This window comes from Larus michahellis, chromosome 5 (genome assembly GCF_964199755.1).
Source record: "Larus michahellis chromosome 5, bLarMic1.1, whole genome shotgun sequence".
NCBI lineage: Eukaryota > Metazoa > Chordata > Aves > Charadriiformes > Laridae > Larus > Larus michahellis.
Window position 1 is genome coordinate 59,721,076 of NC_133900.1, and position 26,371 is coordinate 59,747,446.

The following is a 26,371-nucleotide window of genomic DNA, read 5'->3' on the forward strand; positions in this document are numbered from 1 at the left end:
AAATAACATCCATTTTACCCAAACCAATTTGAATTTTCAACAGAAGTTTGTCTTGCACAGCTTTAGCTTACCAAGTATTGCATAAAATTGCCTAATTAGAAAGTAGTTTTCAATAAAACCCCAAATGTTTGTTGCTAGAGCCAATATTATTTGTTTGCCAAAGATTTTTTTATAAGGAGGTTTTAATATTTTTTCCATTAAAACTTTTAAAATTTTATGTAAAGCAGTGAAAGTGAAAACAATATTTATACACACCTAGATATATATACAAATGTTTGTATTTATAGTATTTCCTCTCCTCCCCAAATCTTCTTGAAAGCTGGGCAAAGCCCTGTATCAAAACTAGTCCAGACTAAGTGGCGATAAATCCAGGTATCCTCCAGGATTTTCATGAACTGTTCTCAACAGAGCCTCGGTGCCTGGCTCACTCCTCTCCTGGTAGCTACCCCACCAAACCTGTAGCAACATCAAGACCACTGATGCAGCAGCACATGACCTTGCCAGGTCTGCTGTTGACGGAGCATTTTCTGAAAGCTGGACACGTGAACCACACCATCGGTAGCGCACTGGCACTATTCAGCACCTGTGCTGAATAATTAATTTGGTAACGCATTGATACCTCCAGCTCATGCATTAGCCTGGGCCTAGTCCATCAGATGGGTGGATGGATTTTTTTTAACATACAACGAGATGGAGTTATGTGTTTTTAAGGAGCTGTACCAAATCCCAGCCTGCTATTCCACACAAGTCTCCTAGATAGGGCTGAAAGGCCTCGGTGAGAGCAGCAACTCTGCTGCTTTGTTCGAGGAGGAGCCCCAATTGCCTTATTACCTCATGAACAGCTTAGTCTCTTGTGCAAGTCAGTCCAAAAGCAGCTCTTGTACCTCCTGCTTTCCTACTCCCCTCCACCTGCCCGCGAGGCAGCACTGGGTGCAATGTCCACAGTGTAAGAGCCCCTGAGGTCATTCCTCCATGGCTTTATTTTTCTTCCTCTTCCCATCAAGTTCAGGCAGAAAAGACTGCCACAAACATGTTAGCCATCCCACATTTGTCATATGGGCGTCTTAGATTTCTCCGTTCAGCCATTCATTTAAAACCAAAACCTTAAAGCACTTGCATTCTTCTTGGCGATGGGATGGTTTCCTTCATAAAAACTTACCTTGTTCCTTGACAAATACTTATGTGGAGAACTTTTGTTCTGTCTGTCTTTCTTACTTCAGTGAGGTCCATGGCTAGCATCACTTCTGCAGCACATCCAAGCAGCAAATGTGAGTGCTAGACACAGGAGAGGAGTGAGCCTGGCCACAGAGATCCCCTCCACATGCACATTACCCTGCATGTCCTGGGCAGGAGTCCAAAGGCCCTCTCACCTTGGAAAAGTACTTTAAACTACAGCACCTGCCCCCATTCACCCTACTCACACCCAGGTGAGCACAGAACAGTTGTAACAGAGGCCCATAGCTCAGCTTAGTGTCCACACCTGGGGTGGGACCTCTCCTCACATAAGGTTAACAAAGAGCAGTAACTTCAGTGTAAATAACTGTAACAATCTCTGCACTGGAAAAATAGTCTTCTAAGATAAAAAGGCAATTTAATGTGTTCTCCAAATAGAGGCTGACCTTAGAGATTTTGTGGTTTTACACTTTTTTCTTCAAAATAAATCATACCAACAAACAGCACAGTGGTGAAGCTATGATGGTCTGAGGATATAAGCAATGGTTTTTAGGGAAAGGTAATAATTATTATTAGAGCAGCTGAGAAACTGGTTCACTCAAGAGTGTCTCTGCTTTTTCCGGCTCTATCACTTGGCATTTTAACCTAGTGATTCAAAAATCGAGACATGTAGAACATAGAATTCATGCTAAAAGCCAATTTGAAGAACTAAATGTTTCTTTCCCTACTGTATTGGTTTATGTTTTCTGTCTGGGTGCAGTTAAAGCACGTGGGACATGCACTGTGCATGGAGTGCGTAATTCAATCTTAGAATCATAGAATCATTATGGTTGGACGAGACCTTTAAGATCATCAAGTCTAACCGTTAACCTAGCACTGCAAGTTACCACGAAACCACGTCCCTCAGCACTACATCTACACGTCTTTTAAATATCTCCAGGGATGACAACTCAACCACTTCCTGAGATCTCTGGAGGGATCACTGCTTTCTCTGGGTGAAGTCACCGCCGCTGTTGTCACTTGCATTTACTAGACTCAAGATTCCACACCTTGGGACACCTGTACTGCAACCGAACTCCCACCCACCTGGGTAAAGGTCAGTCTCCAGCTCCCCGGTGGCTCAGGTGGGGATGCTCGTGCAGCCACTGCCAGTCGTCTGCCCCAGTGATGAAGCAGCTGAGAGCAAAGACCGCAAATGATCTGGGTGGGCTTCAGATCGTGCTTTAACCAAGGGCCTTGCAGGCTGTCAGCTGGCACCCTTTTATGCATATTGACGTTTTTAAGAAGCCAAGACAACAGAAGTTTTTGAAATGGAGCCTAGATGCATAATATTTTTCTTGTAACTCGGCCTCAGAAATCGCACTGGGCCTGTACAAACTCGCAAAATGCTGAAAACTTGTATTGACGTGTCTTTGAAAAGTTCCAAATCAAGTCACTGTAATACTGTATAAAAATAGCTAAAATGGAAAATCATCAACAGAAAAACTAGAGTACTAAATGATCTATGTTATTATTCCCATAGTGATTAACATACTGCATTTTCCCAGCCTGTTGCAATTTATTAGTCCATGTTCTTCTGTATCAGTATCAAATATTATTTCATTATAAAAACTTGTGTGCTTGTTAACAAAAAAAAATCTAAATTAACTGTCAACATATGTTACTTTCACTTTTTCAAATTAGAGTAAGCAAACTGGCTCTAATTAGTTTCCTGATTAATGAGTGGATGGTAAGCAAGAGAATTACATTAAGAACAATTTCCAGTTTACACTGGTTAGGAGGAGGTAAAAAAATAATTTTTCAACAGGGATCAAATAAATCTACAGAACCTCATTTTTTTACAATGCTGTGAAAATATGCAAGGCATCACATTGTAAATTGGTGGTTAGGTCACTGGAGCAGGATGAATAAATACTGTTTGCCATATGAAATTGGCTAGTTAAATGAAGATCACAAAATTGTTTGTTGCTATATAAGGCTCATTTTTGCTATAAAAAGAGCAATTTTAATTTACAGGGGCTTAAGGCAATTTTCCATCTAATTTTATGTTTTATAATGTCTGCTAAAACACTGGTGCCTTATTAGTTTGTGCGGTCGAATATATATTGTTTCCAAATTTCAAGGCCATTGATTTATCTTGACCAAAGCAAAACAGGGTTACTTTTTCTTCCTAAATGCTAAAAAAAATCCATGCAGATCACATTAAGACAAACCTAAATTGACTGTATCATAGATGCATCTCTATTTGTGACCAATAGAAAACACTACGGTTTATCCGGGTATGAATAATAACAGGTTAACTTCACTGGTCAAAACTACAATCCTTCCTATGCTACCATTTGCTGTGCAATCTCACAACAGAAAAACTTAAAACTGAAGTGAATTAAATGGCTGTTATAACACAGAAACAGCTGGATAGACACACAGCATGGTTTCTTGAACATCTGGCCTCTATTCTCACCAGCAAAGGTCCTGGCAGCCAGGTCAGACATAGCTTAAGGCTTTTCATCATCCTGTGGTTCAGAGGCTTCAGCATGCTACCACCTCCCCTCCCAGAGATCGGCACGCAGGAGGCTAACAGCATCACCCTGTTTCCATCAGCCCAACCCAGTGCTGTGCTGGCCTCACTGCTCAGAAAAATTGAGCATCCCACTCCTTGGCCACAACACAGCCAAGGAGGACCATAAGCAAACCATCAGCCCTCCACCCACAGGCTGAGTTCCTCCCAAGCTCCCCAGGAACCTCAGCCATTTGTAAATCTCATTTAGTCCAAAAAGCAGTATCGGTGATAGGCTTCCAGCCAGCTGATTTTTTTCTGTTTCTTAATTAATACTCATTTCCCTGTTCCTATTTCAATAACACAGAGTCTCCAAAAGCCAAGAAAGTATCTGGGCCGTTTCTGCTTCTTTCCTGGCGCACATTGAGACATTGAGGACAAGGAGTGGTGGATTTGGGGCTGACTGGGACTTCATGGCTGATCTACTCCGACAATACAGTCCCAGTTTCTCATCTTTGCCTTCTCTGCTTCCATCTGCATGAGGGCAATACTGCAAGCTACCTGAAGCTGTATAACACCACTGTAGACACTCTGTATGAACACAAAGCAAGGTTGATCTCAAAGATATTTCCTCCAAAGACTTTCTCAGCAGATCTGTCTCAGCCACTGGTATTTTCTCCTCTCCACTCCAGATTTTCTCTGGCTGCATAAGCTTCAGTTCTTCCTTTCTACCTTCCCAGTGTTTTTTTCTTCCTGTCCTGAGTTATTCTCTCTGTCTTCTCCCTCTTAGGGCTGTCCCAACCTTTTACCTAAATGTGTACTAACCTCTTCTAACCGGGCAGTTTTATTTTCAGGTTGCATGGCTGTGTAGGCTGATGAAATATTTTTTTCCTAGTGTCAGTGAAACGGGAAAGGAAAAAGTTTGAAAGCAGTCAGTGTAGCGGGCCTGTGTGCAGTTAGCAGCTCTGCAATAAACTTGCTTAGGTGCATCGGTGAGAGAAGTGGGTTCTCAGCACTTCACAAGATCAAACCAATTTATTTTCCACCTAAGTAGAGAGACCTTTATGTCGGGAAAGTGTATAGCAGTCGTGGGAGGCAATAATATCATGCCTATTAGAAGAACCACTAAGTTGTCTTCTTCCATCCTTTCTACTTCTGAACAGACACTGAAGAGGAGGGAAGAAAACCCCGTTTTCTGACCCAGCAGCCCTGCTCTTACACATTTTTGTATACTGGTGCTGCACAGAAAGGAGAGCTCTCACTAGAAGTTTTGCAGATGAGTCTACCTTACTTTCAGATTATTTTGAATTTAGGTATCATTGAAGAGGTGGAATTGGAACCTGCTTTAGTGGGAGAAACCCCCGTGTAAGATTTGGTAAGAGGTGGGGGTGGCACGGCGAGCGCTGCATGATGCCGGGCCACGGGACTGGATGAAGATGTGAACTCTGTTGGGGAAAAATGGATGCTGGGACAAAGATGCAAGAAAGTGAGTGTCTGTGGTGGAACAAGTATCACTGGATGAGCAGCCTTTGCACGTGGAAAGGCTTGTACTGGAATATAACCGCATGCACAACACTTTTGGTGTAAGTGAAGGAGCTGGGGGTGCTGGAAACCCAAATTTATTGGTTCTACAGCTTCTTATGTGGCAGTACAACCCGTTTCTAGCTAGTCGGGGACAAATGCAAGGTTTTGTGTCCAAACAGGAGACATTCCCATCTCTTTTCTGCCAAGAGGAGCACTACAACTGTAACACATGATAAGTGCTGTTCCTCTACAGCAAAGCAAGCTCAGGTAGCTCGTCCTTTATAGACAAAAAGTAGTAATGCGATCATCCTAATAAACATCTTCATCAGATGTTCCAAGTAATTATCTTTCCTTTCCACAATCAAAAAAAATAGAAACGTATAAACATAAAAAGAGACTTTAATTTTTTAAGCTAACCAGGATTTGTGGTCATAAAGAATAATGGTGAAGGCAAGGGTTTTTTCCTTTGCAAGAAAATTCTTGGAGCAGCATGTAAACAGACCTTCTTGTGGTATTAATATTACCCCATTTATGCTGAAGCTATGCAAACAGAGACATATAAAATTGTGCTCCTAAAAACTTAGGTTGCCAATAAATATTTTTACCACTTTTCATTTATACCGTTTGCAACTTTGCCCCCTTGCAGAAAAGTGATCCCAGAATGCAAGCTAAGTTATTCTGAGGTTATCGGAGCTATCAGACATTTAAAATAAAGATCATTTCTGTTCCTCTGAACTTAACCTGTCGCTTGTTTGGAAAGATTTGACTTTGCAGTTTGCAACGCTTCATCTCCCGGGCTGGTGACAGAAGCATAGAATTTTTAGCTTGAATTGATGGCAAGCAGCCTTGTTTAGTGCCTCGAGGGATCTGAGTTCCCATCTTGACCTTAACATATATGCTCTCGCTGCAAATATTGGGTGTATTTTCAGAAGGTTACTGCTCTCCAGGTAGCTATATTGATACCTCAGTATTAAAAAAGTCTCAGTACTAAATAGATTAAATGTGCCTTGCTACATTAAGGTACCAACCTGTATGCCATTAAAACAAAAACATAGCTTCAGGCTTCCTTTATAAATTTACTGAGTTAATGGAAGTTACAAATTCTCACTACACTGAAAAATCAGTGTGAAAAATCAGTAGTTTTATTCTGGTGCCTGCATAGTGCCCGCTGGATTTAGTACCTAATTTTCCTGGTGCTTAAGGCAATGTTCATCTTAAAAAGATATAAGCTGTGCCTCAAAAAAACTGTCTTATAAATAACAGGATTATTTGAAATATTGAATTTGGACATTTAAAAGTTTTTTCTTAAACCTTTGGGGTTCAAACTCCAAAAATTTTATCCATATTCAATAGGAGAAGAAAGGGGATATACGAAGTTCTCCCACGGTGCTTGAATACGTGAGCTGGGGAATTTAAAGGAAAAAAGACAACTGTAGCAAAAGCAGGGGAGCTGATAACTCAGTCTGCCTCAGGAGCTGTTGAAACTGGTTCTGAGCTATTATCTTTATAGTTAAGTGAATTTAGAAAGTTAGAGAATATTTTACAAGGTCATGGGCAACCTGACTTCCTTCATTTTCGAGTGTTTGACTTAACAAATCTTTGACTGCGCTTTTAGACCCATCTACAAATTATCATACTTCTACCAAGATATGGATATCATACCATTTTCATTTCTGTTACTTTTTCATTTTACATAGGTGTTAATTACAGCAATTTTGATATTGTCTATTCTAGTACCAGTTATTTACTAAAAAAAAACCCAATTATTTTCTATTGAAAATTCCTTTGGTTTTAAGCAGAATTCAAAGCACTGGTGCAGTTCTTAACTGACTGACTTAGATCCTATAATTTTGGGACTTAAGCCCATAAAACTTCACGCGTTGGCAAGCTTCTGCTCTCCTTTCATTCCAAACCTCTCCTCCTTGAGATGAAAACAAAGCAGAAATATTTGCAATTATAATGCCGCAAACCACTATTTGTTTGTTATATGTTTTCAGCTTTCAGGCTGGAAGTGAGGAGGATGGATAGAAACCTGCCAGCTTGCTAATGAGGCAGCTTTGCCTTGGGGAGCAGAGGAATCTGGGCAAACAGGTAAAACTGCAAAAGGAGGCAACAGCAATCAAAGCATCTTCTCTGGGGACCCGGTAGTCACCGGGGTGGAAGTACCCAGCTGTGGGCACTTTTCAGCTCTGGGTAGTCAGTATAGGGCTGCTGTGGGGTCCAGTGAGTTATCTGTGTATCTCCTGGAGCACTACTCATGAGTATCATGAACAGATCCTGCACAGCTGTTAAAATGTGCCATGGTGCTGGAAGTTTGTAGCTATCTGCAAACTTTTTCTCAAACCAGGGAGAGTTTCATGCATGTTAGAAGAGAGAAAGTAAGTGAACATGACAGAAACAGGCAAAAAGAGGAAGACAAAGTCTAAACACTGGCAAATGTCACTGTTTAACAAAGAAAGATCAATGTCGATGAAGGTCAATGAAGCTGGTTGGCAATTAGCCTTTGTCTGTGTGAAGAAAGGACTTTTGACTAGTTAGTGCATTATTCTGCTGAGGTTAGTGTTACACACACTCACGAAATCCTCCTATGCCACCCAGCTTGCAAGCATAAAGCCAGGAAAAAATGATACTTTTTGCCAGTTGACTATATAATTTTCAATGGCCAAAAGCCAACTGGCTGCTAATTGTTATTGCACTGAAACTGGAAACAAAGCTCTTGGTATGAATACTTGGACTGTTTGTTGTATTCCCCCCTGAAATTCTTCAGGAAGTGCAATGAACTGCTGCTCACACCCACAGCTCCCAGAGAAGACGAACTGGGTGCCTGTGTATGCGTGCAGCACTTGGTCTGCAGCCTTGGCAAATATTTTCAATAAGCTTTTTGCAGCCAAGGTTAGCTGGCTGCAAATAAATTCATTTATTTAGCCACTTTGCATGCTTGGAGCGTTTTCCAAAAATCTAGTATATGTAGGTCCATGGGGGCCCCAGAAAATGTGTGACAGGAGAGAACTGGTGGAATTGTTTTCAATCATAAGAGAGATAACTCACACCTATCTACTATTATTTGCTGGAGAAGCTCTTGAGGCAAGGAACATCTCTTTGTTTGGTATTTATGTAGCAGCCAGCGCAGTGGAGTGCTAATCCATGACAGGGAGGGACTGGCACTGCCATCATTCAAGCAAATAATAATGGTTATTTCCAGAGCTGACTGAATAGACACTAGCTGCATCACCTGAGTCACACCTACCTAAAATAAACACCAGGGGAATGTGTCTTGGATCATTCTTATCCCTCCCTCCTGCAACCCACTCCACAGGGCAGCAACACTGAAAAGAAATTCTATCTTAGCAAATTTAGATATATTCATAGACACCTCCTTGACTGATTGCATGGTTTCCATTTAACTAAAGAACTGAAGGCAGATCTGTGCACCAAAGTTCTGTTGCTATTAGTTATATTGTTCCAAATATGGATTACTTGTGTCCCCATTAGCTTCTTCTCCTGTGCCTACAAAACCTCTAGTGTGGGTACGAAGAAGCAGGGCAGCCTTAGGTCCTGAGATGTTCCCTTATTCTGCATGGGATGTTTGCCTAGATTGAAAAAGAGGAATTTGACTCATGGATGTTAATGGGACCTATCAAAGCAGTAGTTTTAATCAGGTTGCCTGCTATTTGGACAGGTGGCCACTGTCCACGGGTAGATCAGCCATGTGGCCGATGTGCAGTAGTTCCACGTAGGACAGCATGGCCAGGGCACACGTAGCACGCAGTATATATACACAGAATTCCTGGGAAGAAATACAGAAGTCCACATGCAGAAAAGATTTTGTCATCTGATTTTGTATTTGTCAGAGGTATGCTTTAACTGAGCTGGCAAATAAGGTCTTCTGTTGGCATGTGCTGCATTGACTGGCATGTTCTGCCAACCTACCTACACCAAAGCAAAGCTGTAGGGTACCTGGCATGCACAGGGAGAACATACAAGTGCAGAGATAGTTCCCCTTTCAAAGTACATGATATATGTTAGATGGCTTCAAGTAGCAGAAGCAGCACCTTTTTTCCTTCAGAGCTGTGGAAAAGATAAAGCATCAAAGGACACGGGTAACTTCAGCACCTCTGTTAGCCAGTATAAATGCACCAAGCAAATACACATCTTTCTCAGACTTCTAGCTGCTAATGATCTTCCCCTGCGGGTGTCACCAGTTGCAATGGAAAGACAAAAGATAAGGGACCTAAGGGACAATATGTCAGAGGCGAGCAATCAACAGGGAAATGGGGAACCTTAGAAAAACAGGTAAAGAAAATCTTGGTCATTCACCAGAAAGGAAAGCCGTGGTGAAAACCTTCTGCGATTGCTTAGTCACCGTGCAGCAGACCTATCTAATGTCCCTCAGAAGAGTCTAGACCTTAGATTTTAATGACCAATATAACTATTTATTTGATATATGCTAAGGCTTAATACTGTTCACGCAAATGTCAGGCATATGCTACAATCATATAAAGCCTTTCTTAAAGTTAATAAAAAACCTGTACTTCAGAATATCTATCTACCAAGTGGATGGGTAAATATTTTGTCATTAGCATACTATTATTAGCTCAACCTTGTGCACACATAGCTAGTACACACAATTAGGAACTGTATCCAACTGCACTGGTCACCTTGTAAACACATTGAGACACAGTCCTTTCCCCAAGGCAAATCTAAAATATTAATCAGCAAATAATTAGGCGAGTATTTCTGCATACAATAATAGCCTTATTGCAGGTAAAAGGATGGCTCATGATAGGTACACATTTGCACATATTTGCCAGATCAAAGCCTTACTTAGGGCAATTCACAGGCTGTGAAAAACACTGAGACATAAAGGGAAAGAAAGGCAGCGAAAGAAAATAGCATGGCACTTTAACATAATAAACTATTTTGAATGCAAAAACGTCGTTGTTCTATTAATGATATCATTCATCTCCATAGTGGATGTGTCTACCACCATTTGTCACCCATTAATCAAAACAATAATACAAAGAGGAATATCTTTAGAAATTAAAAAAAAAAATCGCTGCGCATAAGCAAAAGACAGTCTTTCATTCTTCAGAAATTACTAAGGGGGCAATTTCTGTCATTGCTGTTATTGTTATTACGGAGACCTAAGAAATGCTCCAGACGTTGGCCAAGTTCAAGTCACAGAGGACAGAAAGGTGATCAGCGCTGCTGTCCCCTGCTCCCCACCCTGATCTTCAAGGGCTCGCGTTGCCCCAGGGAAACCCTGGGAGACGTTCCTTCTCAGGGAGAGCAAAATGCTTCCAGAGCTCCGCAGCCTGTATAGGCGGAACCCTTGATGCAATTGTATCTTAAATCGTGGTTTGTTTCTAAACCATTGCTAGCTTAGTTTGTGCCCCCAGCTTCTCCCTCCTCAATCTCTGTGGTGAGAAACTGGTCACTGAGGCTGTAGTGTCAACCACAAGCACTCGAATATTCACAGGTCCAGCAAAAATAGGATCAATCTGTGATTTTAAGATAAATGTGCTCAGAGTTTTTACCTGGTCTTCTTTGGACTTCCGGTAACTTCGAGAAACGCATTTTTAGGTTTATCTTGGTGAACAATAGGACCGGGAGCTCACCACTTAGTTTAGAGTTCATCACTCTACAAGCTGCAAATCTGCTGTATCACTTCTTCAGTTTTTAGTAATTTAGAAAAAATACCCAACACCACCAGCATCAGAAACACTGCTCAAGTCATATGGCAAAATTACCCCTCCTAGCTCAGATGTCTAAACACCCATACAAAGGAGCAGAGACTTTAGAGAGATTTCACCATGGCCACAGAAATGCGTCCGCTGCAGATCTTCTTAGAAACATCCATTCATACGGGAATTTTCAAGATGTTTTTACTTTTGCCAATATTGCTGGAAACCAAAATTCTTAGCATGCGTGGAAAACAAACAAGAAGAAACAGCAAAACAGGCTAACCCGAAGTGGTATTATGAATCCAAATAAGTACCACTTCTCTGTAGGATTCATTCAGCTGTGGATCTGATAATATTCCTCATCTGAAAATGCCTAACACTTATGTTACATATTTGTTTTGAATGGCTTTACGAAAGCTGCTATATAAACACTTAATTTCTAGTTTCATTTGTACTTTACATACATAGTGAGTCAAATTAAAATCATGGTAAGGCAGGGTACTAGAAGGCCAGCATTTCTACAGCAGAATTTTAATTGCCTAGAAAGAAATACGTTCAGGTCAGCACATAGTGAAGCAGCTTGAATAGTTTAACAGTTAGTGAGTTCTGCTAATGGCTACCATTGCTAATGCACAGTTAAAATTGTCCACCGTTATTATTGTTTGTTCACAAGGAATTTGCCAGCAATAATACATGTTTTTATTAGACGGTTTTAGGACACACCCCAAACCAGGCTTCGGCAAGGAAGAGGCAGAGGAGCACTCCCAGGGTGGAGCCAGCCCTTGGGAGGAAAAACAAGTTAACTCCAGAGCAGCCGCTAAGAACCGCATTTTCTCTAAGTTATAAGGTATTTATTTACTTTTAGCCGGTGATGTCCTGTTTAAGGGCTGTAAAGTAACACAAAGAAGGAGGGTAGTTGACCTTCTAAGTTCAGGAAAGAATTCCAACTTTTAGAGGACCACGAAGTTTAAGGGCCACTTTGTGGAGAGATGCTTGTGGCACGCAGGAGTATGCCAGGAATTCCTGCAGCTTGGCAGGGATGCTTCAGCCAGGCTTCCTGGAAGATCTGTCTAGGTGTTATAGAGGACACATTACACCAGAGCCACCTTAGGGATGTATTTTAAAACACACAAGCGGGGTCCCCTGGGCTCTGAGGGACTGGGGTTTGTCATGCAATCACTCCTTGTCGCAAAAATGTGCTCTCGAGTTTTGGCTTTCTTTCCTTAAAACACTGCATGACTACTCTTCATGAGTGAAGAAGAGCTTGAAAGTGTCTAAGCAATGTGACTGCTCGTGAGCCCTGACTCTGCAGCCTCAAACTCTGTTGTTTCATATAATGCTCTATGTTTTGTCATAAAACTGGCTGGTTTGCTCCAGTCAGACATCACACGTGTTTTGTTTTCTGTTCCCTTCTCAGTGAGGACCTGCCTCTTGCTGTCCCACATTCCCAAAAAGAGAAGTTAAATGGACAACAGTATTTGTACTTTCTGCTCTGGTTTGTGGAGATGGGCAGCTGAGGAACAGAGACAGTTTTTATTGCTTGTCAGAGACCTTTCCTCTGGTATAATTATAATTACCTTACATAGCTAGGACAAAATTACTTTGGATATTTACATCTTTTGTGATCTTTCCTGATTAGTTACCAGCCTCACTGGAAGCAACTCCTGAACCAACTCCAGTATCTGAACGCCAGCCTTACTCATAGAGTCCTCCTCCCACCTTCAGGTTTAACATAACCTCTGCTTTTTCCAGACGTGCTGGAGAGTCTGTCTGTGTAATGCCAAAGTGATTAATGATTTTTCTTTCCTCGCAAAATAACATTTTACAACTGCTTTTAGAATCTGAAAAGTAAAAATTAGATCTACATTTCACTGTGCTCTTCTTGGACTTCTAATCTTAGAAGTATATTAAAAGCAGCGTCTGTATTTTCAGACTTCTGTAGCAACCACATCTCACCATTTCCAGACATAGCACACCATTTTAAAATGTAGGGTTTTTTACAAATCTCTTGTTTGCTGCACAAAGGCTGCCTCGGGTCTTCAACCTTGCTGAGATACTGGCAGTAGTTCCTGCAGAAATATTTCATGACAACCCCTTACGAGCCTCTGTTTCATACTATATCTTTTTGGTACCCAGACTTTCCTGCAGTGTGTAATGTAGAACTGAGCTTGGAAACAGAATCACAGAATCACAGAATCTTCAGAGCTGGAAGGGACCTCTAGAGATCATCTAGTCCAACTCCCCTGCTAAAGCAGGATTGCCTAGAGCACGTTACTCAGGACTGCATCCAGGCGAGTCTTGAAAATCTCCAGAGAAGGGGACTCCACAACCTCCCTGGGCAGCCTGTTCCAGTGCTCTGTCACCCTAACCGTAAAGTTTTTCCGTGTATTTGAACGGAACTTCCTATGTTCCAACTTGTGCCCGTTGCCCTTCGTCCTGTCACTGGGAACCAATGAAAAGAGTCTGGCACCATCGTCTTTCAACCCACCCTTTAGATACTTGTATGCCATAATAAGGTCTCCCCTCAGCCTTCTCTTCTCCAGGCTAAAGAGTCCCAGCTCTTTCAGCCTTTCCTCATAAAGGAGATGCTCCAGTCCCTCAATCATCTTAGTTGCCCTACGCTGGACTCACTCCAGTAGTTCCCTGTCCCTCTTGAACTGGGGAGCCCAAAACTGGACACAGTACTCCAGTTGCGGCCTCACCAGTGCAGAGTAAAGGGGGAGAATGACCTCCTTCGACCTACTGGCCACACTGTTCCCTATGCAGCCCAGGATTCCATTGGCCTTCTTGGCAACAAGGGAACATTGTTGGCTCATGGATAACTTACTGTCTACCAGGACCCCCAGATCCTTCTCCTCAGAACTACTTCCCAGCAGGTCCACCCCTAACATATACTGGTGTTTGGCATTCTTCCTCCCCAGGTGCAGGACCTTACACTTGCTTTTGTTGAACCTCATTAGGTTCTTCTCTGCCCAGCTCTCCAGCCTGTCCAGGTCACGCTGGATGGCAGCACGGCCCTCTGGGGTGTCAGCCACCCCTCCCAGTTTGGTATCATCAGCGAACTTGCTGAGGATACACTCTGTCCCATCATCCAAGTCATTAATGAATATACTGAACAAAATTGGACCAAGTATTGACCCCTGGGGGACACCACTGGTTACAGGCCTCCAACTAGACTCTATGCCGCTGATCACAACCCTCTGAGTTCTGTCACACAGCCAGCTCTTGATCCACCTCACCGTCACCTCATCTAGCCCATACTTCCTCAGTTTCCTAATGAGGATGTTATGGGAGACAGTGTCAAAAGCCTTGCTAAAGTCAAGGTAGATGACATCTACGGCTCTCCCCTCATCCAGCCAACCAAAATGTGTCAGGTATGCACAGAATAACTTAAATCCTATTTCATCCCATTAAAACAACACATATGGGTTGGCAGGAGAGATTCTCATAAAAGGAAGAGACGTTGAATGAGAAGTTCAACAGTATTACAGCTACACCCTGGTGCGAAACACTGATGTGTTGGTGTCACACGGGATGATCAGGCATCATCTGCCTGTATTGCCCTAACCACGCAGCACTGCAGTCTGCTAAAGCTCACCTAAGGCGGTGCTACTGTTCACCCTTATGTCCACCTTCAGCCACAAGTTTTTGTGTTGGAGAGTCACTGCTCTGACCAAATAGGAATCTTTCTTTCCAAGGTGACTTCAGTTGAATCACAAGCTGATCCTCTGGTAAGCAAAGCAACGGAAGGAGCAGGAATAAATGGTGGGAGAGGAGGCAGGACTTCCCACCCAGGGGCACAGAAGTCTTAGATTGACTGACTGTAAATGCAAGGGTGTACTTTTCACCAAAGAGCGGTTATCTATCTTCCAGGATAGAACACAGATAGCATAAAATAGAGTATTTAGCATCACAGCCTAATTTGTCAGAAAAAAAAAATCTAAATAGCGGAAGGTAGATCCAGTGTTCATTACTGCAGAAAACTGGTTTGCAATGACAAGCGTATTCAAAAATGTGGAGGGCAGAAAAAATATTCTGTCCTAAAACTCTTTTCATTGAAAGTTAGGACATAGGTTTTAAAATTTTAAATGAGGTTTCTGTTTGGCAAAGAATTACTTTTTTTTTTTTTTAATTGAAGAATCTAATACACAGAAACACTAAGACTTCAGTCTGAGACAAGCATGGTGCTTCCCCAGAGCTGCAATCAGGTCTCAAGCTGTGCCCATCCTCCTCTGCGGATCAAGCAGAACCTCTGATCTTTGTGTGTCATGATGCTCTGTGAGAAGGGGTCTTCACAATAAAACTGCTCTCCCTTGCCCTGAGGTGCATGGTGGAAGATGAAGTCAAAGGATTCCTTCACAGAAAAGAGAGTAAAAGGAAAGAAATAAATCGCAATTCCTAGGTGGTCTGGAGAATTCCTATTTTCATCTAAGATAACCTTTTTTTTTTCTGCTTGTTGAAAAAAAGACACTACTCTGTATAAAACGTTGGGAGGGTTTCATTTTTGTTAACAGCAGAGAAACTTCTGCTTTCATAGCAGTACTCGTGTGCTTCTGAAAACCCAGGCAAAAATACTCAACAATATCAAAAGGAAGATACAAATAGCTGTCCCAAATCTGACATGGAGCAAGGCTTTATTACTCTTTTAATCAAGCATAGGTGAGGATGAAGAATTAATTTTTTAAAAACAAAGGCAAAACTGATACCTCACAGAGCTAAGGTTTCACCCCACTGTTAATCCTACATTCTGTTTTAATTGATTTTTGGACAAGACAGGAACGGAAGGGAAGTGGTCAGGGGCAGTGAGCTGGGCATGGTTTTCCTGTTGTTTCAAGTTCCTAAACTGAAAAGTCATGCTGACCGATGGGACAAGTGGAAGGAAAAGCCAGAATGGAAATGCCAAGGGAGAAGATTTGCCCCATACTGTGAGCTAGGGATCAGAAAAAATGAGCTATGACTTACGAGGGTACCCTAGACTTGATGGTCACTTACGTGCCTGGTCATGCGTTTCTGGTGTGACTCATGGAAGCAGGTATTTAAAAGCTTTCAGCATCAACGCTGAATACTTTTTCAGACACTTTTGATCTTTCTCTTCCTTTTTATCTTCATCTTTTTTCATGGGGCTGGGTGGGGGGGAGATGAGGAAATTAGTTTTTCACTCTCTTTCCTTGGTGGGAATAGGTGTGAGAGGATTAAGAAGGTCTTTCACCTCCCCTTCAACCAGTTTGGCTAACAGAATTGTTCCACTTGTAAACTCAGTGATTACAAACACACCCACTAGTTCTCAGATCATCTGACACATTCATTAGGAAATCAAAGGTCTTTTCTAGCTGCAAAGAGAAGTCTTTACGTTAAATACTAAAATAGAAGCACTCTGGCACTCCACAACCCTCTATAACAGATCATTATGCAGAGACAGACAGGGTTCCAAGTTTTCTGCAGGCTATCAATGTTTTGCTGAAGAAAAGACCAAACACAAAGTTCCTGAAATATCGAAATAGGTTCTGTCTTTTCCACAATAAAACATTTCACATATTTCAAAGTTATTTGAAGCTTTGTGACTTATTTTTTGTGTGTAATGTGATACAAAGTGCCAGATTGTTTCTTTTTTTTTTTGCCAAATTAATCAGATTTTTTTTTTTCCCTCCTCAAAAGAGTCCAAGTCACTGTAGCTCCACGCATTAGGCCTATTCAGCTAAAGATGTTTAGATTTCTCCTTTTTGTATTGAATTATAATGATGTTTTGGTTTTAGATATCATTGCCTCTAACTTAGAGCATGGGCTTACAAACGTGCCACAAATATAACAGCCAAGTCCAGATATTGGCAAGTTACTGAGTAAGCATAATTCATAGCACGCTATGCATTTATATTGGCCTTGCTTCACCTCTTTGAGCATAATGGGATGCATTTGTCTTGGACTGTCTTGAATTTAAACATATGCTGTAAGAAGGTGTTAAGTAACCCAGTCAAAGAAAGAATGTAGACAACATGCACTGGGGTACGTACAGCACACGACTGAACACCGCTGAGCGACAGCAGCTCCCACGATGAACTTCCATTTGTTAACCTATTTTTACTCCATCACACTGAGTTGTGATTCTGTGTCCACAGCCTGCAACATGTTCTGACCTCACTGAGTGACTTAAAGTAAGACTAGATAACACGATTATAGTGTTTGCTAGCACATAATGTGACAAGTTCTGTTTCAGCTAACAAGATGTATCCAGTCAGAGCAGTTTTTGCTTGTTGATACGCCACTTTGTTCAGTGGGACCCTAATCCCAAACTAGATCTCTTATCTCCACCGTGATACAAATATAGCCAAACAGAAACAACCCCACAAGATAATAAGCACACTAATAATATTCCATTTGACCACACAAGGTGGTGTAATTTTGATAGAATTGATTTATATCAATTTTTGATATAAATATTACTGATTTTGATACAGAATTGATTTATCATTTAAACCTATCTTTTTGCTATGGAAATGTGAGGGGTGATTTATATTGTTTCCTATCAGCACATGACTTAGCTTAGGCATGATCTTAGGTTGATCCTCCTTCTGCTTGCTCTCCTGGTCATTACCTACAATATAGGGAAAGTGCTTTAAACCCTTTGTGTATGGATTTCTGACTCCACAGCTGCTTGATTCCATATGAAATGTCCCTCTGATCTCTCAGACTTCTGAGGTTCCAGACTTGTGAAGAATCTCACTGTAGCAGCTGATTGCATAAACTGGCATATACAAGCAAATTACGAGACCTGAATCTTTCCCTGCTTACTCATGAAAATACTGGAGCAAAACCAGGCAGATTGACTTAACTGCTGTCATCCCACCACCATAACAGAGCCAAAGGAACTGTGCATAAAGGTACCTGCAGGCATTGTAGGGCACATCTAGTAGGATAAACCACTTCCATGGTTGCTAGACTTTGTGTTGAAGTGGATTTGTGAGTGGATTTGTGCTTTTTCTATGGTACCGATAACTCCTCTTGATGTCCTATTGCAGAGCTTTGTGCTGAGCAGCATTTCAGATGCCCAGGAGTTCCCACAGCCCTCCAAAAGGCTACTGCAGGAAAAACAAGCAGCAGACACAGGCTCCTTCTTCATGACATGCGCGTATAAGCCTTGCAGTGTGAGCAGTGGCTGAACTGAGCTTTTTCCTTCCTAGTCTGAGCGTTCAGAAGCTAATTCACCAGGGTCAGAGCTGTGAGAGTTCACAGTGCCAATTAATATGGAGTCAAACACTCAAGTTCATAGCCCTTCCACAGTAACCTAATGAGTAGGAGAGCAAACAAAGTGACTTAGCTCATACTTAACTAGAAGCTGTTAAGGAACCATTTAAAATTACCCCTTTGAATTTCATAGCAAGGACATAGCTAGAAAGTGTTAGCAGAGAATGTCTGCCCGTGGCCCCAGACTCTGATAGTTTATGGCTTTATTTTTTACTTTTTTTTTTCTAAGTAGCAGCTCTGTTCTGCCAGCATCCCTCTAATTTTCTTCCAGGTTTTGACAAAAGGTCTTTCCTTCTAGTTCAAGCTACAATTTTCCCAGAAAGCCAGTGCCGATAAGAAGGTGTCTGACTTCAATATTTCTTAACAGAAACAGCACTTCCAGGTTTACAAGACCCCAGAGGAGAAAAATCAGGCCTGCAATAAGGGAAAAACTGGGTTTAACCGGGTTAGTCTCATTTGTAGACAGAGTCTATAAGCAGAGCTGTGAAGTCTCACACGCTGAGCATGGGACTTGCCCTGCTGGCTTCTCTCTGAGGTCCCCCGGGTTAGGGCTATAGCCATGCAACACCCTGTCCCTCCTATTTCCCCTCCCAGATGCATTGAACAGAGCAGAGCCAAAATCTGCTAACGAACAGTAATTGGCACAGGGTGATGGAGTGAGAAGGCTGGGGCCAGCACAGCTGTCAGGGGCCCCATGTTCAAAGGAGCCATGGAGGAGACACGTTCCTCAGCTCCAGCCATGCACTATATCCTTTCCCCAGCACCTGCCTGAACAAAATCCCTTTCCATGACGGTATTCGTAGGTCCATCCTAACACGCAATCTAGTGCCCCAGACAGATACTGCCCCTCGTGGATTGACTGGAAATAGAGGATTAACCGATCCGAGTCCTACATAAATGTTGAAAACTATGGCAGGGGCTATCTATAGGTGTTTGTATCACTGAGACCATTCTGATGTGAAAATCATTTACATCCAGGAACACTGGTAAATGGCTACTTGAGGGCCTTTGAGCAGCAAAGCCTGAATTCTCTGTTGCTGGGACCCAAATACTTTCTAGGACAAAAATGCTGGTGCACACACAGCAACCATGTCCATTAACAAGGCAAGATGGGGTTTCACTTTCCATCTCCATCCCTTGCATCATGACCTCCTTCTCTTCATCTCAGTCCATTGAATAAAAGCTTCCAAAGCTTTTACTGTTCATAAGCATGAGGACTTTTTCTCCGTTAAAATTATGAAGATGTCTAATTTTAATGAGTTATGTGTTGTGGCAGCAACTTGATGCTAATGAATTACAGAACAGGGGTTGGCAGTAGAGACCTTCCATAAGTTGCAGTGTGCCCAATTATACTAACAGGCTGGGTAGCAATGAGTGAATTATTCCAATGGAACATAAACCAGCATAATTGTTTTCCTGCAATTTTTATATCAAATGTCACTTGTTTTTAAAAACACATTTCTTCTTTCCTTTACCATAGTCTCCTGTTGAGAAGTTTGATTTGTTCCTGATCAGTTTGTGGTACATACTAGAAAAAAGAGCACACGTTGTTTAAAGACAGATTAAGCTGTCTTTTCTTCCTCACTGGTTTTCTCCTCTGACATACCTTTAGGAAAAAGACTTGCACAAGGGCTTTCTCATGGCATTAACTTTCAGTGTGAGTAGGTTGCTACAAGTCCTGAGCTGATACAGCTAGGACTAGCTGTCATTTTAGGCTTACCTACATTCTAAAACCCATGGTGGCAACACAGCATATCACAGAAGAAAAAAGGGCTTCCTGATAGCACATTCCAGAGCTTCTTCACCCAGGTAAATTGCAGTGACACCACCCTGTGTTTGTGCCAGGAATTTTGCTGCACAGCTCTTTCAGTGAGTGCATATAGGTTCTTTTTTTTATGGCTGTAGGGTAGTTTTTTTCCACACTGTTAATCCATACTACGTAGCTTAAAAAAAAAAAAACAATTCATGGTTGAGACCTGGGCTTTCACTGGAACTCTTTGCTCCAGCTCTGGGCAAGGCTAAGCAATCGCTACATATAAAACATAGCTTACAGCAGTTTTGACTTTTTACGGTAAGGATTTGAACCAGAGCAGCTTTATGATGCCTGATTTCTAATGATGGAGGTCTCCAGCAGAGACACTCAAGGAGAAAAATTAATTCACCAGCACTAATTTGTACTTGGATAACATTTGGGGTGAAATTTTAAATAAAATTCATCAAGGAACACAGGGGTAAAAGGAGTCTTTCAGTTTGCCCTCTTCCAGGGGCACGGGTTAAAAGGATATGACTGTTGTAGTGGAAAGACTTCCCACATTTCTCACTCCAGCAGCTTGTAAAAAGAGTGGACTGGGGTTTATTTTATTTTATTTTATTTTATTTCATTTTATTTTATTTTATTTATTGCCTTATTTTCGCAGACTTTGCTGAGTACAGAGCCTTCAAGTGTTCCAGCAGTACATGATCACTCAAAGAGGCCAAGGACTGTGGCCCTTTAGGAGTCCCAGTAATGCACTTTGGCATCCCCAAACAGCCCCAAACCACAGCATCTGGCCATGTACCCCTCTCAGCAGCAAGGCTTGACGTGAGCAACGCCTTCAGCTCCAGGAACGCATGGACCATGCTTGACCCCATCTTGGGACCATGCAGTGCCATGACCTGAGAAGAACTCTATAACACCCTGGATTTAGGGCAACGTTTTGCTCTCACATGTAGCAGGGCATTTCCCCACCACCACCATCACCACCACCAACTCTGTGTGCAATCCCCTCCCCTGGCATGGTGGGAACTAGCTCCAGCAAAGAACGTGCAATCAAGATCTGCAGTTCAGATCCAGGAGCAGAATGTTTTCTTCAATTTATAATGCATATACACAAAAGGAATCCTAAATCTGATTTGTATTGTTTGTGCATATACTTTTTTCCTAGTACCAACATAGGCTTATGCATATAATTTCATTTGGTTTGGGTTGCGTTTTTTTCATTTTAGAAATTCTTTTCAGCTCCTACTCAACAACACCCTTCCTGTCTCTTTCTTTTTCTTAGTAAATTCAACTGTGTGTGCACATGGTTGCGCAGGTACACTCACACACACACAGCTTCCATTCAACCTCGCTGTGTTGCACTGAGGTTCCCAAGCTGTGCGTTTCTTATTGCCCAACTCCAGGGTCTCAGGAGCTGGAGCTCTCTCTTTCTATTTACATGAAAGTTACCTCTAAATAAGATTTCCTTCATCGTATGAGAACTGAGTTATTTCTGACATGTTGCCTGCAGCATTAGGAATGTCAGGTGAGAAGGGACTTCAGGGGTGACAGCAGCAGTTGTTACTACCACGTTACTACCATGACCATCACACAACCACTTTCACAAACTCATGATATCCCATCTTTAGGCTCTTCTGGTTACCAGAGAACTTAAAAAAATTTAATCAGACAAATAATTTTTAAGAGCCAAAAACACTTGGTACTAACATCAATTTGTTTAAAATTCATATTAGTGTGGCAAAAGTCTTTCCAATTTTCACTGCATTTTTCCATGTTATACCATGTCCAAAATCTAGGAGATACTGTTTCTACCTGACAGATATTTGAACACTGAGGTTAGGCAATCCAAGAATGTTACTAGGAAATGTAGGAGGTTTGTGCACAATATTATAAACAACAGTGAAAAAAGTTATTATGCCTAGTGAACAAACTAGACACAGAAACAAAATAGTTTATGCTTTATAAAATATGGTAAATATGGTTATGCCATTTCCTGTTTTCCTCCAATGAATTGACTCAGTATAATCTGGATGCTTTTATTACTGCTGTTTCGGTACATGGCATATCGTTAAACAAGATCCCTGTTATGACTGAGGTGCGTCCTGAAAGAAATCTAGTGATGGGAAGGTTGATCAATGCCATCTCCTTCCAGGACTGGAGAACTGGAGACCCCCAAAGAATGCAACACAGGCACAAAGAAATGCCATTCAGACACAGGACTGAGCGGTCAATGATGAAGGGACAACTTGTGAAAGAAAGAGCCTTCAAGGGACAGAGTTTCAAGGGTGGACCTTGGCAGGCAGAAGCAGGGAGAAAGCTCCAAGGGTAGGAATGAGTAAGAAAAAAATTTAAAAAACAATTGTGGGAAACTGAGACACAGGAATCAATAGCAAAGTGTGATCAGAAGTCTATGGCACCAGAGGCTCCGAAAAGACGCAGAGAGGCTTTACCAACTTGTTTGTGCAAAAGTTGGAAGAAATGTCTGCCATCCTGAGCCAGTGTCACTTCCCATCTGTTGTGTATTCTGGATGGTTGAAAACCCCTTGAAGTCTTCCAGCGTTTCACAGGAAAAGATTCTGGGATTTTCCTTGGGGGTGTCAGAGGGGGAGGAGTCCTTTTTCATTTAGCATTTTTAGTATTCAAATTAGAAGACTTTCAGCATCCTGGGGTGAGACTCAAAAGCCTTTCCCTAGGAAGCCTGGGAGCATATCAGAAATCAATGGCATGGAGGATGGAAAAAGTTTCAAAAATGTGAGACTGGCAGGAAATACTGGCACATTTCTGTTTGATATTTACTTTCTTGGCATGCAGTGGCTCTTTTAGCGCCAATGGAAAATCCTTTAGTGCCAAGCCACTCTCAGATAAATCTGCACACAAAATACACTTTGAATTGGCATGTAGCTTTTGAGATTAAGGTTTAACCCTTGCCAAAATATGTATTTTCGGATTCTAGCATCTCTCTTAAGTAAATTGGGCAACCTCATAATACTAAAATGCTACACGTGACTGATTTGAATTTGATGCATCTGAGCTCAGCCAAACCAAATGAATAGGGAAGAGTGAGGACACCCAGTACTGAAGGAAAACCAGCCAACCAAGGTTCTGAATTAGGTGCCTGTTTTTGTACAGACATGGAGGAAATCATGGCCTGTAACCTATACAACCTAAACCTAATCTCTTGGGATGACTGAGTCCTACTACAAGAGTAGAGGTAATCTTTATGTGAGTGGGGAATGTGGAGAGGTCAAGGACACATGAGTAGACCTTGCATCTATTCTTGCTAATGATTTTTAAAGCCCCTTAGCCCTCCTTATTAAATCCATGCTTGCACTATACCCTATGCAAAAACATAGATTTTAAAGTTCAGCCTTCAACTGTACAGTCTGTACAACCCTGAAAAAAAAACAAAACAACCTTACATTATTCCAGAGTTCCTGGGTTTCAGCTCATCCCATTGGCAGTCCTGACCCTAAGCTGGTCAGTGACTGGGTGCAGGTTTGCTGCTGTCTCTCTCACTACTGAAGCACTGATGCGGGAGTACCTGTGATCAGCAGTGCTCCCTGCAGCAAGCTGTGAGCAATTTCTGGAGCTCCAGGTCATGTAGGGATTGAGTGTTACTGCACCGCAATATAAGAAAGATGCTCATCTATATGGCAGTTCTACAGCACAAAAAGATGTCATGGGCAGAGGTGTGGTATATACATCACCGTAAGTAGGGCCACGGTTGTTGAATCAGGAGCTACGGTGAAGATCAGGAGTCAAAGTCAGGGAGCACGGGGAAAGATCTACAAAACAAGACAGTTCTGGTTGTTAAACCCATGGGCTGGATCTTTTGCCCACTTCCCGCTTATTTCTTCTTCCCACATAATCAGCATTATGCAGAATGCTTCTCAGGAAGGAAAGATTCCTTGCATCCTCTTTTTCCTCACAACTTTCCGAAACAGCACGCCTTCTGATAGAGTGCCTCTCTGCTGTCAGGGGTACGATGAGAACCCATTGCCACCTTTGGGAAGCTGGAGAATATCTACCTTTGGTGTGCCACTGGGTCATCTGGAATTCTTGAAATTACACTCTTTTTCCTGTGAGTATATGAAGAGAATGTCGCCAATTGCAAAGAAATGAAAAGTGTGAGATCAGAGATTAACCCAAGTAATTCTGCTGTTATCGTTTTTATAGAGAGTTTAATTAGGCTGATTTTGAAAGGCTAAACTCAGCATTAATCCAAGTTACCTGTATTCCATAATCTCATTATTATATCTCATCACAAAGCAACTGTTTAAAATATCTCTTGCGCTAAACCAGCCCTTTTTGGCAGCAGTAGAACAAGAATCTTAAATCTCAGCCATATTAGCTAAGACAAAGCCTAGCTTTGCTAAAAACTGTAGGCATGCAAAGTCTTACAGAGTGAGGTAATAGAGTAATATTAACTTTTAACAAAATACCAGAGACAGTCTATTCAATAAGGTGCAACGGTCCTTGCTTACGCAATTTCTCTCTTCTAGTGTTATTTCCTTGTCTTCAAAGCAGTTATGTCAGGTTTGTACAGAGAACCCTAATACAAAGTCTCTATCCCAGTATTTTTTGGTCTAACCAACTCACTGACAATGATGTCAGACTCTAGATTATTCTGACTGTCCCACTGTAAAATGGCTTGAAATCATGGATTTATGAAAAGAGGAACATCAGCTGTCATTCCAGCTTTCCAGCATTTGGCTAACTCTCTTCTACCCTGTCAATAAAAATAGGTTGTTATTAACAAAGCAGGAACTCAAAGGAATTGCTTGAAGCCTGTTTCTTAGATACACAGTTTACGGTATTCAGAGGAATTCACCAAAAATGTGGGGGGGAAAAAAGGTTGTTTTATATATTTTCAGATCAAAGATCTCATTATTTAAAACACTGTCAGGTTGTCTTTCATCTTCAGAGCTGGCAAGCATAGGAAAACATGTTGCAAATAAAAGCAGCCTTCCAAAATGTCATACTGATTATACATTCACAAGTCAGCTACTTGAGGCTCAGCTAGAGGACAAATACCACAAGTCCACTACATGGCTTAGCTGTTGAGGATTGAGAGGCTGAACAACTGCCTTCCCTACAGGCCTTGCAGAAACAGCCATACGGCAAAAGGCATACCCAGTGACATTTCCTAACGTATAAATTAAAGTTTATGTTAATTTCTTTTGGTGGTTGATACAATATGGTAAAGGCTGGCATCAAGCTGCCACCTTTTTATCACATCACTTGTTTCACAGGACATATGCTGACATGTTCCATAATTTCGTCCTTTATTTTTTCTCACTATTTCCCCATATTTCGACAGTGACAGCAGTCTATGACCATCTAGCTCTAGGAACCTAGAAAAGTTATTGTAATAGATGGTTAGACAGATTTTGCGCATGCAGGAACTTCTTCAAAGTAGTGAGATGTTCCCCAGTGTGTACTTTCCAATATTAATGAGGTGTTGAGCAATAAAAGGAATGCATGTCAAATTGTAACTGATAATGGACAATGATTTACTTCTACCGACTTTACCAGTTTTTCTCTCTCAGGAAAATATTTAGTGTATATTTTCATTAGTATGGTATTCTCAGAAGAATAGGGAAATTGAGACTATTTAATGTCTTGAAGGAATGCTTTCAACTGCAGAGAATGGAGGGGAAAAGCCATGGAAGTAATTTGCTACTGAATTTCTTCATAATTACAGGGTTACGACACATGCAAAAACAATGAGTCTCCTTTTGAAATTTTACGTGGGTGAAAGGTGAAGACCAAGCTGAATTGGGTCACTTGTTTATTCTGATGATGATGACAAGCTTGAATATATAATAACAAAGAGAAGCCAAGAGCCACATTGACATAAATGAAAATTAACACACCCAAATTGCAGAAAAGCCTAAAATGATTCAGAGTCTTTCTTAGTCAGAAATAGTTTCTACAGATTCTGGTAGCACCAGTAAAAATGGATAAAAAATAAATACAGCTTTAATTATCCCCATATTTATTAATGCCCATATAGCTTGTGTCTATATTAGTGCTCATAATGATAGTGTATTGTCTGTCTTGGAAAGCTGGCAATAAGTTAATATTTGATAACATACAATAAATTAAGATGCGTTAATATTTGCTGGTATAGGATTTAGGTTTCTGAGAAAGCCATTACAAGGTGTACAACTGACTTCTTCATCCACTGATGTTCTTTACTGCACACAGATAGACAATTTCAGCTCTAATTAGAATCTCTGTCACAGAGATGGTGAATGAACCTCATGACCAGTCCAATGTCCTGCACAGACAGAAGAGTGTCACAGAACATAGGCACATATGGGTTTCTTCACAAATGTAAAGACGTTATTGATAGGATTTCTTCTTCTGAAGAATGACAATCATTAATCTTTGTGAGCATGACACACCATTGTTCCATAACAACTTTTTTCTAGGTTTTTAGAGGCAAAATATTAGCTTCAGCCTTCATGATTCACTGTAATTTCCACCACT